This window comes from Lissotriton helveticus, chromosome 11 (assembly GCF_964261635.1).
Source record: "Lissotriton helveticus chromosome 11, aLisHel1.1, whole genome shotgun sequence".
NCBI lineage: Eukaryota > Metazoa > Chordata > Amphibia > Caudata > Salamandridae > Lissotriton > Lissotriton helveticus.
In genome coordinates, this window is record NC_136072.1 from 1,161,824,233 (window position 1) to 1,161,839,051 (window position 14,819).

Sequence of the window (14,819 nt, forward strand, 5' to 3'; positions counted from 1 at the left end):
GCGACCTTCACTGCAGTGGTTGTTACCAGGATTACTTGGCGTTTCTTTCCCCACCTTGGTGCCAGACAGTTTGATCGAGTGTGCTTCTTTATTTTGACCCAGTCTCCTGGAACCAAGCTGTGGAGAGGAGTCGTTGGATTGAGGATGCCGTCGTCTCCAATCTGGCGAGAGATAGAACGCACTTGGTCACCCAATCTTCTGCAGTATTCGAGCACCAAATCATCAGTAATACTCAACAGTTTGCTTCCTGGCACCCATGCTTGTCTCATCACTCTTCCCATAATGATTTCATGGGGACTTAGGCCTGTCTTGCGGTCTGGAACACTTCTCAGTCCCATCAGGACCAGGGGCAGGGCCTTCACCCAGGTCATGCCAGTAGCATCTGTCAGCTTTGCTAGTCTGTTTTTGATAGTTCCATTTACTTGTTCCACTATTCCAGAAGCCTCTGGGTGGTATGCACAATGAAGTTTTTGCCTTATTCCAAAGGCCTTACAGAGTTCAGCCAGTATTTCATTCTGGAAATGTCCACCCTTATCTGATTCAATAATGAATGGCACCCCGAATCTAGGTATCAGTTCTTTTAGTAAACACTTCGCTACTGTCAGTGCGTCACTTTGGGGAGTAGGGTAAGCTTCTACCCATTTGGAAAATACGCAAACAATGACAAGGACATATCGCTTCCCTTCACAACGGGGCATGGTGATGAAATCAATCTGTATCCTTACAAAGGGACCCCCTGATCTCCCAATTTTGCTCAGTTCAACCATTGTCCTCTTGCCTGGGTTCATCTGTTGACATGACAGGCACCTCTGGCAGAGGGACTCTGCTACTTTCCTGAACTTCTTACTATACCAAGTCTGTTGAAATACCAGAATCATGGCATCCCTACCAATGTGTGATCCTTCATGTATTAATCTTGCCATTGTGCCAAGCAAGTGTCGGGGTAATACAGGCATACCAGTTGGGCCCAAGATGACACCATCCACACGTCTCGGTCTACACCCATCCTCCTTCCATTTCTCTCTTTCTTGCCAAGGAGCCGACTCCTGCCACTCTCTCACTTCATCCCATGTAGGCACTTCTTCAAACACCTGAAGCTGGCAGCTGGTTCCTGGCCCCCCTCGTTTTGGATTTACGATATACCGATCTCTGGCGCACCATTGGGCCACTCGGTCAGCATAATCGTTTCCCAGTGATACCTTGTCCATGCTCTTCTTATGAGCACCGCATTTTACCACTGCCAGTTCCTTGGGTAACTGGATGGCCTCTAAAAGGTCATGCACAACTTTTGCATTCCGAATGGGAGTACCTGAGGAAGTCAGGAATTCCCTCTGTAGCCACAATTGGCCAAAGTCATGCACAACTCCATAACAGTACTGACTGTCAGTATACACTGTTATGCGTATGTTCTTCCCAATTTTGCAAGCTTTTATCATAGCAATCAATTCGGCTACTTGTGCAGACTTGATGTTATATAGGTAACCTGCTTCTTCAATTTTTGTTAAAGAGACTACTGCATAAGCAGCACTCAGGCCTCCTAGTTCATGTCTTAGACAGGAACCATCTACAAACAGCTCTTTATCATGCTCAGGCAATGGCGTTTCTTTTATGTCTGGGCGTGGTTTTGTGCTGAACTCTGTCAGATCAATGCAATCATGTTCATCATCATCCCCACCTTCCATTTCCAGGGAGTCGGGGAGTAAAGTGGCAGGATTCAGAATACCGCACCTAACAATGCTTACATTTGCTGCACCCACAAGAATCCTCTCGTATTTAGTCACCCGACTAGGGGTGAGATACTGCGTTTTAGTTCTGGTCAATAGAATTACCACTCCATGTGAAACATACACAGTCACAGGATGTCCCATGACTATGGACTCACTCTGTTCCAAACTTGCACAGGTAGCAGCTACTGCTTTCAGACAGCCTGGTAACCCAGCAGCTACTGGGTCCAAGGTGGCAGAGAAATAGGCCACAGGCCTTCTGGTCGTGCCATGTTCTTGAGTCAGGACTGACAATGCGCAATTATCGCGAGTGTCACAGAATAGGGCAAACTCTTTGGAATAATCTGGCATTCCCAGCGCAGGGGCTGTACACAGACAGTTTTTCAGTCTTGTGAAAGCCATTAGGCTTTCATCGTCCCATTCTACAATGTCTGGCATTCCTCTCGTGGTCATTTTTATCAAAGGCCTGGCTAAGACTGCAAATCCCAGAATCCACTGCCTGCAGTATCCTAGTACTCCCAGGAACATTCTGACGTCTTTTTGAGTACGGGGCAACTGCATCTTTTGAATTATTCTCACTCTTTCTGATGTGACTTTTCTGACACCCTTTTCTATCTGGTGTCCTAGATATTTCACTGATTTTGCACAGAACTGTAGTTTGTCAGGGGCCACTTTATGCCCTTTCAACAAACTTATGGAAATATGAAATTGACTTTCAGTAGTTGCGGAAAGACATGGAAAAATATAACATATGCAATGATGAACTTTATTAAAGCAAAAGTTAGAAATTCAGAAGGTGCAAGATTTAAGAGGTTCGGAGCAATATTTACCTAGAAAGGTGTGATAACCAAACCCTGGCCACGGGTTAGTTAAGGACAGGAAACCCTCAAGGAAGGATACCCCTCAAAGGACAGCAGGTGCAGAATGGACACCCCGGATAGGACAGGATACCCTCGGATTAGGAATCAGGACAAGACCTCAGGACAGGACAGCAAACCCTCAGGACAGGACCGCTCAGGACAGGACCGGAACCCACAGTTTGGAAGCAACGCCTGCGCTCCACCCGCTCTGCAGTTATCGATCAAGACCCCGATTGGGTCAGCGAACTCCCAGCAAAGTGCTTCGCCAGCACTTTAAGGTTCAGTAGAACCTTAGTCTATGGTCAAATTCGGACAGAGTGCTCTGCTGCGCTCTGTATCTTCAGTCACCTATTGAGTACGATGGGTCAGTGACAGGTCAGCTAAACCAGACAAGTCGGACGGCTCCCTAGGTGAACCCAGGGTAGATATACAGTTTGGGGACAGTGTACCACCCCCCAATGTTGCAAAGTGTCAGAATCCCTCAATTTCGATTGGTCCTAAGGTAGGATTTGGGTAACACACCAATCACAATACAAGATTTTAAGCCTTCATTAGCATACTTGGGTACCGCCTAGCAGGTTTGGGGTTCCCAGGAGAAACTGTGCAGAAACACAATGACAATTTAACATTGTAACGTAGTAGGGTCATGTGACTCCGTTCAGCCGAGCTTGCAGGTCAGTTCTCAGGAGCATCTTGCCCACTACTGCCAGCTGGCTAAGTTCCATCAGCCAAGGTTGTCAGGTCCCCGGAAAGTCGCATCTGCGCAGAAGGGACCTCCAAGATGGCTTTCAGTACAGACAGACCCCCATTCCCCGCGGTACATGAAAAGTAAGCGAAAACAAATTAATACATAATAATGTCATCATGAAAACACATCACAGGGTTTGTACTTTTAACTCATCATCAAGAAATAAACTTATGCGTTCTAAATGTTAGCTATATTGATACGGCACAAGAGCAGTGGCACGAGCAGTACCACATGATAAGCACAGCTATGAATTACGCATGCGCATGCGCATAAATTTCCCTCCACTTCTGCAGACGCGTCAGGACACGTGAGTGTGGCTGACGCATGCGCAGTAACTAAAATACAAGCGGCGGCCATGTTAAAGTACACGGGGTAAGTGTATTAGAAATACACGTAGGCAAGCTTCATAAAATTTGCCTAAACAAAAATAAACGTTAGTAGAACATACTTATGTTACCTTATTACACATAAACGAGGTTCATGACTTCGGCAAGCCGCAAAATATGCGAAGCTTTGCTTCATCAGTGACAGAGAGCTCGCAGCGCAGAGCCTGTGACAGAGAGCTCACGGCGCAAAGCTCGTGGCAGAGAGCTCGTGGCAGAGAGCTCACGGCGCAGAGCTCATGGCAGAGAGCTCGCAGCGCAGAGCCTGTGACAGAGAGCTCACGGCACAGAGCTTGTGGCAGAGAGCTCGCAGCGCAGAGCTCGTGGCAGAGAGCTCACAGCGCAGAGCTCGTGGCAAGGAGCTCGCGGCACAGAGCTCGTGCAGAGAGCTTGCAGCGCAGAGCCTGTGACAGAGAGCTCACGGCGCAAAGCTCGTGGCAGAGAGCTCGTGGCAGAGAGCTCGTGGCAGAGAGCTCGCAGCGCAGAGCTCATGGCAGAGAGCTCACGGCACAGAGCTTGTGGCAGAGAGCTCACGGCACAGAGCTTGTGGCAGAGAGCTCGCAGCGCAGAGCCTGTGACAGAGAGCTCACGGCACAGAGCTCATGGCAGAGAGCTCGTGGCAGAGAGCTTGCAGCGCAGAGCCTGTGACAGAGAGCTCACGGCACAGAGCTCATGGCAGAGAGCTCGCAGCACAGAGCCTGTGACAGAGAGCTCACGGCACAGAGCTCATGGCAGAGAGCTTGCAGCACAGAGACTGTGTCAGAGAGCTTGCGGCACAGAGCCTGTGACAGAGCGCTCACGGCTCAGAGCTCGTGGCAAAGAGCTCACGGCTCAGAGCTCGTGGCAGAGAGCTCGCAGCACAGAGACTGTGACAGAGAGCTCACGGCACAGAGCTCGTGGCAGAGAGCTCGCAGCGCAGAGCCTGTGACAGAGAGCTCACGGCACAGAGCTCATGGCAGACAGCTCGCAGCGCAGAGCCTGTGACAGAGAGCTCACGGCACAGAGCTCGTGGCAGAGAGCTCGCAGCGCAGAGCTCGTGGCAGAGAGCTCGTGGCAGACAGCTCGTGTCAGAGAGCTCACGGCACAGAGCTTGTGGCAGAGAGCTCACGGCACAGAGCTTGTGGCAGAGAGCTCACGGCACAAAGCTTGTGGCAGAGAGCTCACGGCACAGAGCTCGTGGCAGAGAGCTCGTGGCAGAGAGCTCGCAGCACAGAGACTGTGACAGAGAGCTCACGGCACAGAGCTCGTGGCAGAGAGCTCGCAGCACAGAGCCTGTGACAGAGAGCTCACGGCACAGAGCTCGTGGCAGAGAGCTCGCGGCACAGAGCCTGTGACAGAGAGCTCACGGCACAGAGCTCGTGGCAGAGAGCTCGCAGCACAGAACCTGTGACAGAGAGCTCACAGTGCAGAGCTCGTGGCACAGAGCTCGCAGCGCAGAGCCTGTGACAGAGAGCTCACGGCACAGAGCTCGTGGCAGAGAGCTCGTGGCAGACAGCTCGTGTCAGAGAGCTCGCGGCACAGAGCTCGTGGCAGAGAGCTCACAGCGCAGAGCCTGTGACAGAGCGCTCACGGCGCAGAGCTCGTGGCAGAGAGCTCGCAGCACAGGGACTGTGACAGAGAGCTCACAGCACAGAGCTCGTGGCAGAGAGCCCACGGCACAGAGCTCATGGCAGAGAGCTCACGGCACAGAGCTCGTGGCAGAGAGCTCGCGGCACAGAGCTCGTGGCAGAGAGCTCACGGCACAGAGCTCGTGGCAGAGAGCTCACGGCGCAAAGCTCGTGGCAGAGAGCTCACGGCACAGAGCTCGTGGCAGAGAGCTCACAGCACAGAGCCTGTGACAGAGCGCTCACGGCGCAGAGCTCGTGGCAGAGAGCTCGCAGCACAGAGACTGTGACAGAGAGCTCACGGCACAGAGCTCGTGGCAGAGAGCTCACGGCGCAGAGCTCGTGGCAGAGAGCTCACAGCATAGAGCTCGTGGCAGACAGCTCGTGTCAGAGAGCTCGCGGCACAGAGCTCGTGGCAGAGAGCTCACAGCACAGAGCTCGTGGCTCACGGCGCAGAGCTCGTGGCAGAGAGCTCGCAGCACAGAGCTCGTGGCAGAGCGCTCACGGCGCAGAGCTCGTGGCAGAGAGCTCGCAGCACAGAGACTGTGTCAGAGAGCTCGCGGCACAGAGCTCGTGGCAGAGAGCTCACAGCACAGAGCCTGTGACAGAGAGCTCACAGCACAGAGCTCGTGGCAGACAGCTCGTGTCAGAGAGCTCGCGGCACAGAGCTCGTGGCAGAGAGCTCACAGCACAGAGCTTGTGGCAGAGAGCTCGCAGCACAGAGCTCGTGGCAGAGAGCTCGCAGCACAGAGCTCGTGGCAGAGAGCTCACAGCACAGAGCTCGTGGCAGAGAGCTCGCGGCGCAGAGCTCGTGGCAGAGAGCTCACAGCACAGAGCCTGTGACAGAGAGCTCACAGCACAGAGCTCGTGGCAGAGAGCTCACAGCACAGAGCTCGTGGCAGAGAGCTCGCGGCGCAGAGCTCGTGTCAGAGAGCTCACGGCGCAGAGCTCGTGACAGAGAGCTCACGGCGCAGAGCTCGTGGCAGAGAGCTCGTGCCATAGAGCTCGCGGCACCGAGCTCGTGGTTGAGCGTTCACAGTTGAGAGCTCATGACGGAGAGCTCACAGTGGAGAGCTCATGGTGGAGTGCGCAAGGAGGAGAGCTCTTGGCAGACAGCTTACAGTGGAGCGATTGTGCTGAGAACTCGAGACACAGAACCTGTGGCGGAGGTCTCATGGTGGAGAGCTCGCGCCACATAGCTCGTGTCGTAGAACTCACGTCAGAGATCTTATGGTGGAGAGCGTGAGATGGAGAGCTTATGGCAGATAGCTGGCGGTGGAGAGCCAGTGGCAGAGAGCTCGAGGTGCAGAGCCCGTGGCGGAGTGCTCGTGGTGGAGAGCTGGCAGCGGAGGGCTGATGGTGGAGACCGCGAGGTGGACAGCTCATGGCAGAGAGCTGGCAGCAGAGAGCTGGAGGCATGGGCAAATTCATTTCCTCCTGATCACCCAGTGCAGTCATGTATAGATCACTAGCTCTGCCTCTACCTTCATCAATACCTACTTCACTAGGAAAACGTCCTCTTGCGTTCGTGCGGGGCGCGTTTCGAGTGCGAATATGTTTCTTCCAAGCAATACTGATCTCCCATTGGCTGTAAATGTTCTTATACCACAATGAATATTCTAATGGTCCACCCAGATGCTATGTTGGCAATAAAGATGCTTTTCCTGTGTTGGAAGGACCACCTGTCAGCCCTGAACTGATGACGGCTCCAGAGTCTCCGAACTTCATCTGAAGGTAGAACTTTCTGCCTGTTCAAGGAAGGGGAGAGTTAGCCCTAAGGAACCCCTGGGAGCATGTGGGCAAAACAAGCACAATGTCACCATTAAAATAACAGAGTGCAGGGTAGGCTAGCTGGTGAGGTTGATAGGAAAGCTGGCAACATGCTTTGTCCTCTGTAGGTTTAGCAGGGCTTCCAAATACCCCATCATTGTGAGCAGCTGCAACGTCACTCTCTGCCTACACTGTAGGTGAGAGAATCCCTGGGCACCTCCTCCATTTGTCAAACCACGCCCACGTGCGTCCTAGTCTGTCGCTTTCATCGTGCGGCTCAGCACATTATTCACAGTAATAACATGTCCCAAGTATTAGAAGTCTTAAACTCAGGCAGCAGGAACCTGCCTTTTAGTGAACTCAGAATTACCCACCACCTTACTGTCAGAGTACTTTCCTGTTAAGGACCCGCCAGGATTCACTACTGCCTCTACAGTACCCCCCAGATCATTCTGAGACGGTGGAGAGTACCAGGTACCTCCTGAGGAGGGGGAAGAGTACGGGGTACCTCGTAAGACACCAGAGAGTACTGGGTACCTCCTGAGAAGGGGGAGACTACCAGAGTACCTCCAGAGACAGGGAGAGTACCAGGGTACTGCCTGAGACAGAGGAGAGTACCGGGGTACCGCCTGAGACGGAGGAGAGTACCGGGGTACCGCCTGAGACGGAGGAGAGTACCGGGGTACCTTCTGAGATGGGGGAGACTACTAGAGTACCTTCATAGGCAGGGAGAGTACCAGGGTACCGCCTGAGATGGAGGAGAGTACCAGGGTACCTTCTGGGATGGGGGAGACTACCAGAGTACCTCCAGAGACAGGGAGAGTACCGGGGTACTGCCTGAGACGGAGGAGAGTACCGGGGTACCGCCTGAGACGGAGGAGAGTACCGGGGTATCGCCTGAGACGGAGGAGAGTACTGGGGTACCTTCTGAGATGGGGGAGACTACCAGAGTACCTCCAGAGACAGGGAGAGTACCGGGGTACCGCCTGAGACGGAGGAGAGTACTGGGGTACCTTCTGTGATGGGGGAGAATACCAGGGTACCTCCTGAGATGGGAATGAGTACCAGGGTACCTCCTGAGATGGAAAAGAGTACCAAGATACCTCCTGAGACGGGGGAGAGTACCAGGGTACCTTCTGAGATGGGAAAGAGTACCAGGGTACCTCCTGAGATGGCGGAGACTACCGGGGTACCTCCTGAGACGGGGAGAGTACCAGGGTACCTTCTGAGATGGTGGAGACTACCGGGGTACCTCCTGAGACGGGGGAGAGTATCAGGGTACCTTCTGAGATGGGAAAGAGTACCAGGGTACCTCCTGAGATGGCGGAGACTACCGGGGTACCTTCTGAGATGGGGATGAGTACCAGGGTACCTCCTGAGATGGGGGAGAGTACGGGGGTACCTCCTGAGATGGGAATGAGTACCAGGGTACCTCCTGAGATGGGGAGGGTACCAGGGTACCTCCTGAGAAGGGAGAGAGTACCAGGGTACCTCCTGAGAAGGCAGACAGTACCGGGGTACCTCCTTAGACAGTGATCCTGAGTTTGGGGAGAGTACCGGGGTACCTCCTGAGATTGGGAGAGTACCGGGGTACCTCCTGAAATGGGAAAGAGTACCAAGGTACCTCCTGAGACTGGTGAGAGTACCAGGGTACCTTCTGAGATGGGAAAGAGTACCGGGGTACCTCCTGAGATGGCGGAGACTACCGGGCTACCTCCTGAGATGGGGAGAGTACTGTAGACCAGTTGATCCTTCTGAATATGTAATTGGGGTTCTGTCCACTATTTTCAGGGAACTCTCCACCTGTCTCTCCCCTCCTCCAACACAACTCGAACTCTTGATGAAGAAGGTACCTTTGAAAGTTGGAAGCTTAATTTCTTCTGGGACTAAACAGCGGGTGGCGTGAGGCCTGTTGTGGATTTCACAACAACGTTCTCAAGAAGTATAAACAGTGAACAGTTGCTCTTGTGCAGATTGCCTCACACCATTGAAGACGGGTAGTTTCACATACTCATTCACCCATGCCACCAAAGGTTTCTCGGCTTTGTGCCCACACCACCATTCGTGTTCGCGTCTGCTCTCAGAGGTTTCACCAGAGGAATAGCATCTCATCAGCACAGAGCACAAGTCCAGGGCTTTCTGTTCCTGACAAACAGTTGAAAATAGGAAGCAATCCTGGTTTTGGGAAACAGGGACCACATGTGAGCAGAAAGAATTGACACCTGTTGCAGCAGAAACTCTGCAGAGCACACATCAACCATAGTATCATTTCTGGAGCCTCTTTCACTGCAGAGAGGTCCGCAGAGGATTCCCTCCCAAACTTCAGGCAGGAAGGTGGAGCATTTCCAAGTTTGGATGGAGAAGTGACCCTTACATTTGGGACAGAAGATCCTTACTACAATCTTCATGATGGATTCAGGCTTGGATCTACCCAGTGTCTTCTCCGCTCTTTGACTGGACGCACTGCCACGCCCCTTCTGAGTGACCCTGGGTGGAATAGCAAGGAGCACAAGTACATAAAGAATGGTGAAACGTTAGTTCTGGCCAAGTGTGACTCACAGAGAGTCCACTAATAACATTCTAGAAACAATACATTGCACAGGTTTGGTTTGAGCTGGTGGCCAATGCTCCTCTCTTGGAACGTCTCAGTTGATAAACATGTCCTCTCCGGGCCCGATTCACAGAACTAACTTAAGACACAATCCTAAACTTACTGCCATTTTGATATTCGCAGAAGGCACTTACTCATTTTGGTATTCACAGAAATTAGGAGTTCTGACTTTAGGACTCCTAAATGCCTTCTGTGAATACCAAAAGTCTTAAAGTTAGGATTTTTCTCATTTTAGGAGCAGTAAAGTTAGGAGTCCTAAACTGAGAAAAATCCTAACTTTGAGACTTTCATTATTCACAGAAGGCATTTAGGAGTCCAAACCTTACTACTCCTAAACTGAGAAAAATCCTGTTTTTAAGACTTTCGGTATTCACTGTAGGCATTTAGGAGTCCTAAAGTTAGGACTCCTAACTTCTGTGAATTCCGAAATGAGTGCCTTCTGTGAATACCGAAATGGTAGTAAGTTTAGGATTTTTTCTTAAGTTAGTTCTGTGAATCGGGCCTACTGTCTTTAAGATGGAGTCCTCCCTTGTGGTACATCAGCCTCATCCGGAAAAAAGCATCGACGCTTACATTGCCTACATCTGCCTAAGGAGATGCTGACACTAGGGGACATGTTTACAGGGGGATTGCCCCACCAAAAACATCACTTTTACCGGTGTTCTGGTGGCTCAATGCCCTGTTCCATATTTACAAAGTGCAGGGAATAACGCTGCTTTGTAAATATGATACCCGTACACGTCGGTATCTGCGTGAAAGTGGCGTGCAATGAGCGTTGCTGAGGGTGTTACACCGCAGCACCCATTGCTTTTTTAAGCTGCCCCAGATTTACAAGGATCTGCAATAGCAGGCGTTAGAATGACGAAATGAGGAGAAATACTTTTATTTATTAATTGTTTAATTATATTGAGATCAAAACGTCATCGCTGAGTGTTGATGTGCAAGAAGGTGTCCCTTGCTGCATATAAACAATCATTACATAATGATGATGTGTTACTTTTCTGTGTGCTGTATTCTGCAGCACACATAGAATTAACAAATCGCCATTATTTCACATAGACAATATTCCCTGCAACGAAGGAACCCTTGTACTTCGGCACAAAGAAGCCTGTGTTGGCCCTAGGAGGCTATTTTTAGCACCAACACTAGGGAAATACAGCGAATCCCCGCGTTTTGGAAATGACAAAGTGCGGCGCTGCAAATTTTGCCTCAGCGCCACGCTCCGCCGATTCCTTGTAAATATGCCCCTTAGGTTTCTCTTTTTGTGATCCAGAGCCAGTGCTGGAGTATTTCATTTTATAGTTAATTGGAACACCTCATCTTTTTAACGACAATGTTTACTACAATATGATCTTGCTAACATTCAAATACTATGTTGTTTTTTACAAAATTGTTTTGATACTTACATTTTCTTTTTAAACTCAAATTATTTTTAATAATCAAATCAACCTCTCAAATATCACATTTTCTTTCTTAAACCCACCTTCTTTCGTACATTAAACATTTTAGTTTTAAAGATATGCTCTGTTTGTGACGAATATTTGGTTTCAATATTAAGCCTGTTGAATGCTGTTATGCTTTTTTAATGCACATCTTTTCGTACTCTCTTTTCATAGTCACATCTCTGTAATGCTTGCATCTTCTTCCTCCTGTTTGTGTTCCTCACACCCCCTCTGCTTTGCTTCTTCCCACCAGGCTGACTGCCAAGGCTGTGGCGGTTCTGCTTCCGATTTTGGGCAGTTCCTGGATCTTCGGGGTGCTGGCGGTCAATGACCGGGCCATCGTTTTCCAGTACATGTTCGCCATCTTTAACTCTTTGCAGGTGAGTCCAGGTCCAGAGTGTCCACAGATACTGCGCCCTGACGATGAGAGGGCATGAAGAATATGCAATGCACTGATCACTAGTAGCCTAGTAAAAGTTCCATTCACTGTTCACTAGTGGCCCCGTCATAGTGTGCCATTCACTATTCACTAGTGGCTCGATCACAGTGTACCACACATTGTTCACTAGTGGCCAAGGCATAGTGCCATGCACTGTTCACTAGTGGCTCAGTCATAGTATGCCATGCACTGTTCACTAGTGGCCCAGTCGTATGTGCTATGCACTGTTCACTAGTGGCCTGATCATAGTGTGCCATGCACTGTTCTCTAGTGGCTCGATCATAGTGTGCCACACATTGTTCACTAGTGGCCCAGACATAGTGCCATGCACTGTTCACTAGTGGCTCAGTCATAGTATGCCATGCACTGTTTACTAGTGGCCCAGTCATAGTGTGCAATGCACTGTTTACTAGTGGCCTGATCATAGTGTGCCATGCACGGTTCACTAGTGGCCCTTTCAAGGTGTGGCATGTGCTGCTCACTAGAGGCCCAGTCATAGTGTGTCATGATCTGTTCTCTAGTGGCCCAATCATAGTGTGCCATGATCTGTTCTCTAGTGGCCAAGTCATAGTGTGCCATGCACTGTTCTCTAGTGGCCCAGTCATAGTGTGGCATGTGCTGCTCAGAAGTGGCCCAGTCATAGTGTGCCATGATCTGTTCTTTAGTGGCCCAGTCATAGTGTGCCATGCACTGTTCTCTAGTGGCCCAGTCATCGTGTGCCATGCACAGCTCACTAGTGGCCTAGTCAAAATGCCATGCACTGTTCACTAGTGGTGCAGTCATAGTGTGCCATGATCTGTTCTCTAGTGGCCCAGTCACAGTGTGCCATGCACTGTTCTCTAGTGGCCCAGTCATAGTGTGGCATGTGCTGCTCACTAGTGGCCTAGTCAAAGTGCCATGCACTGTTCACTAGTGGCCCAGTCATAGTGTGGCATGCACTGTTTACTAGTGGGCCGGTCATAATGTGCCATGCAATGTTCATTAGTGGCCCGATAATAGTGTGCCATGATCTGTTCTCTAGTGGCCCAGTCATAGTGTGCCATGCACTGTTCTCTAGTGGACCAGTCATAGTGTGGCATGTGCTGCTCACTAGTGGCCTAGTCAAAGTGCCATGCACTGTTCACTAGTGGTCCAGTCATAGTGTGGCATGCACTGTTTACTAGTGGGCCAGTCATAATGCGCCATGCAATGTTCACTAGTGGCCCAGTCATAGTGTGGCATGTGCTGCTCACTAGTGGCCCAGTCATAGTGTGCCATGATCTGTTCTCTAGTGGCCCAGTCATAGTGTGCCATGCACTGTTCTCTAGTGGCCCAGTCATAGTGTGCCATGCACTGTTCACTAGTGGCCCAGTCAAAGTGTGGCATGTGCTGCTCACTAGTGGCCCAGTCATAGTGTGCCTTGCACTGATCACTAGTGGTCCAGTCATAGTGTGGCATGCACTGTTTACTAGTGGGACGGTCATAATGCACCATGCAATGTTCATTAGTGGCCCAGTCATAGTGTGCCATGCACTGTTCACTAGTGGGCCAGTCAAAGTGTGGCATGTGCTGCTCACTAGTGGCCCAGTCATAGTGTGCCATGATCTGTTCTCTAGTGGCCCAATCATAGTGTGCCATGCACTGTTCTCTAGTGGCCCAGTCATAGTGTGGCATGTGCTGCTCACTAGTGGCCTAGTCAAAATGCCATGCAGTGTTCACTAGTGGCCCAGTCATAGTTTTCCATGATCTGTTCTCTAGTGGCCCAGTCATAGTGTGCCATGCACTGTGCTCTAGTGGCCCAGTCATAGTGTGGCATGTGCTGCTCACTAGTGGCCTAGTCAAAGTGCCATGCACTGTTCACTAGTGGCCCAGTCATAGTGTGGCATGCACTGTTCACTAGTGGCTGGTCATAATGCGCCATGCAATGATCACTAGTGGCCCGATAATAGTGTGTCACACATTGTTCACTAGTGGCCAAGTCATAGTGCCATGCACTGTTCACTAGTTTCTCAGTCATAGTATGCCATGCACTGTTCACTATTGGCCCAGTCATAGTTAGCCATGCACTGTTCACACGTGGCCCAGTCGTAGTGTGCCATGCACTGTTCACTAGTGGCCCGATCATAGTGTGCCATGCACTGTTCTCTAACGGCCCAGTCATAGTGTGCCACGCACTGTTCACCAGTGGCCCAGTCCTATTGCCATGCATGGTTATCTAGTGGCCCAGACATGGTGTCATGCACTGGTCACTATTGGCCCAGTCATAGTGCCCTGCACTGTTTACTAGTGGCCCAGTCTTAGTGCCCCATGTGTTGTTCACTAATGGCCCCATCATAGTGTATGTATGTATTTATTTCTTATATAGCGCAACAACTTCACCCTACGGGTATCTTGGCGCTCAGCTTTCTACATATGGCCTCCGTTGCAGCGCATGATCGAATTAACAGCCTCTAGGAAACAGCCCGGTTTTTAGGCTTTTCCTAAAAATAGTCAGTGTGTTGGATTGTCCGATTTCAAGAGGCAGCTCGTTCCAGAGACGAGCCGCCACCACACTAAAAGCCCGACCCCCATCCTAGTTCGTTTAAATCTGGATGTTGCTGCTAAATTTAAAGATCAGGTCAATCTCTGAAAACCACAAAGACGGAGTCAAATAAGAATCACACACCCACTTTGGGTGGTTTAGAAGGCCCTCACACACCGACCTAGTCAGTGTCATGCTTCATCATCGGGCCCCACCAAAGAGGCCGAGTGCCTCTTCGGTGTGCTACGACGCCAGAAAGACTGCGGAGCTGGTTGTGTGAGAAGGGCGTGCTGTGAGGTAAAATTAAAATTAAAAGTGCCTGAAAAGGTATCAAAATAACAAATTTTAATAAGTGATCCCTAAGGCACAGAACAAAGAGTATTATGTGTCTGAATTTAGCTGCCAAGGTTTTAGGATTGGTTAAATTCAGAAATACTTACATCAGTCAACATGTTTCTGGCATTTGCTCAAAGGCCAAGGAGCTTCTGGCTTCATTCCTGTCCAATAGAACGCAGGCAGTGACATTGGGCGCATTTCAATCCCCTCAGCTCGCCCTCCCATGTGGCGTCCCGCAAGGCTCATCCCTAAGTCCGACACTCTTTAACATCTATGTGTCGGACTTAGCAAGGGTGATTAAGAACTACCGGATGAGCCTTACCTCTTACGCCGACGACACCCAACTGGTGATCGCAATTAAGAACAATGGTGAGGAGGTTGCCGCGAGATTCCAAGAAGGCA

General features: G+C 50.6%; 1 long non-coding RNA gene across 1 annotated transcript in view; it reads left to right on the forward strand.

Annotated features, from left to right (window-relative positions):
- LOC144792785 (uncharacterized) overlaps positions 1–14,819 on the forward strand; it is a 165,760-nt gene that overhangs the window by 83,152 nt on the left and 67,789 nt on the right. Inside the window, exon 2 of the long non-coding RNA XR_013602618.1 lies at positions 11,396–11,522. This is a non-coding gene — a long non-coding RNA (uncharacterized LOC144792785). The remainder of the gene's footprint in view (positions 1–11,395; positions 11,523–14,819) is intronic.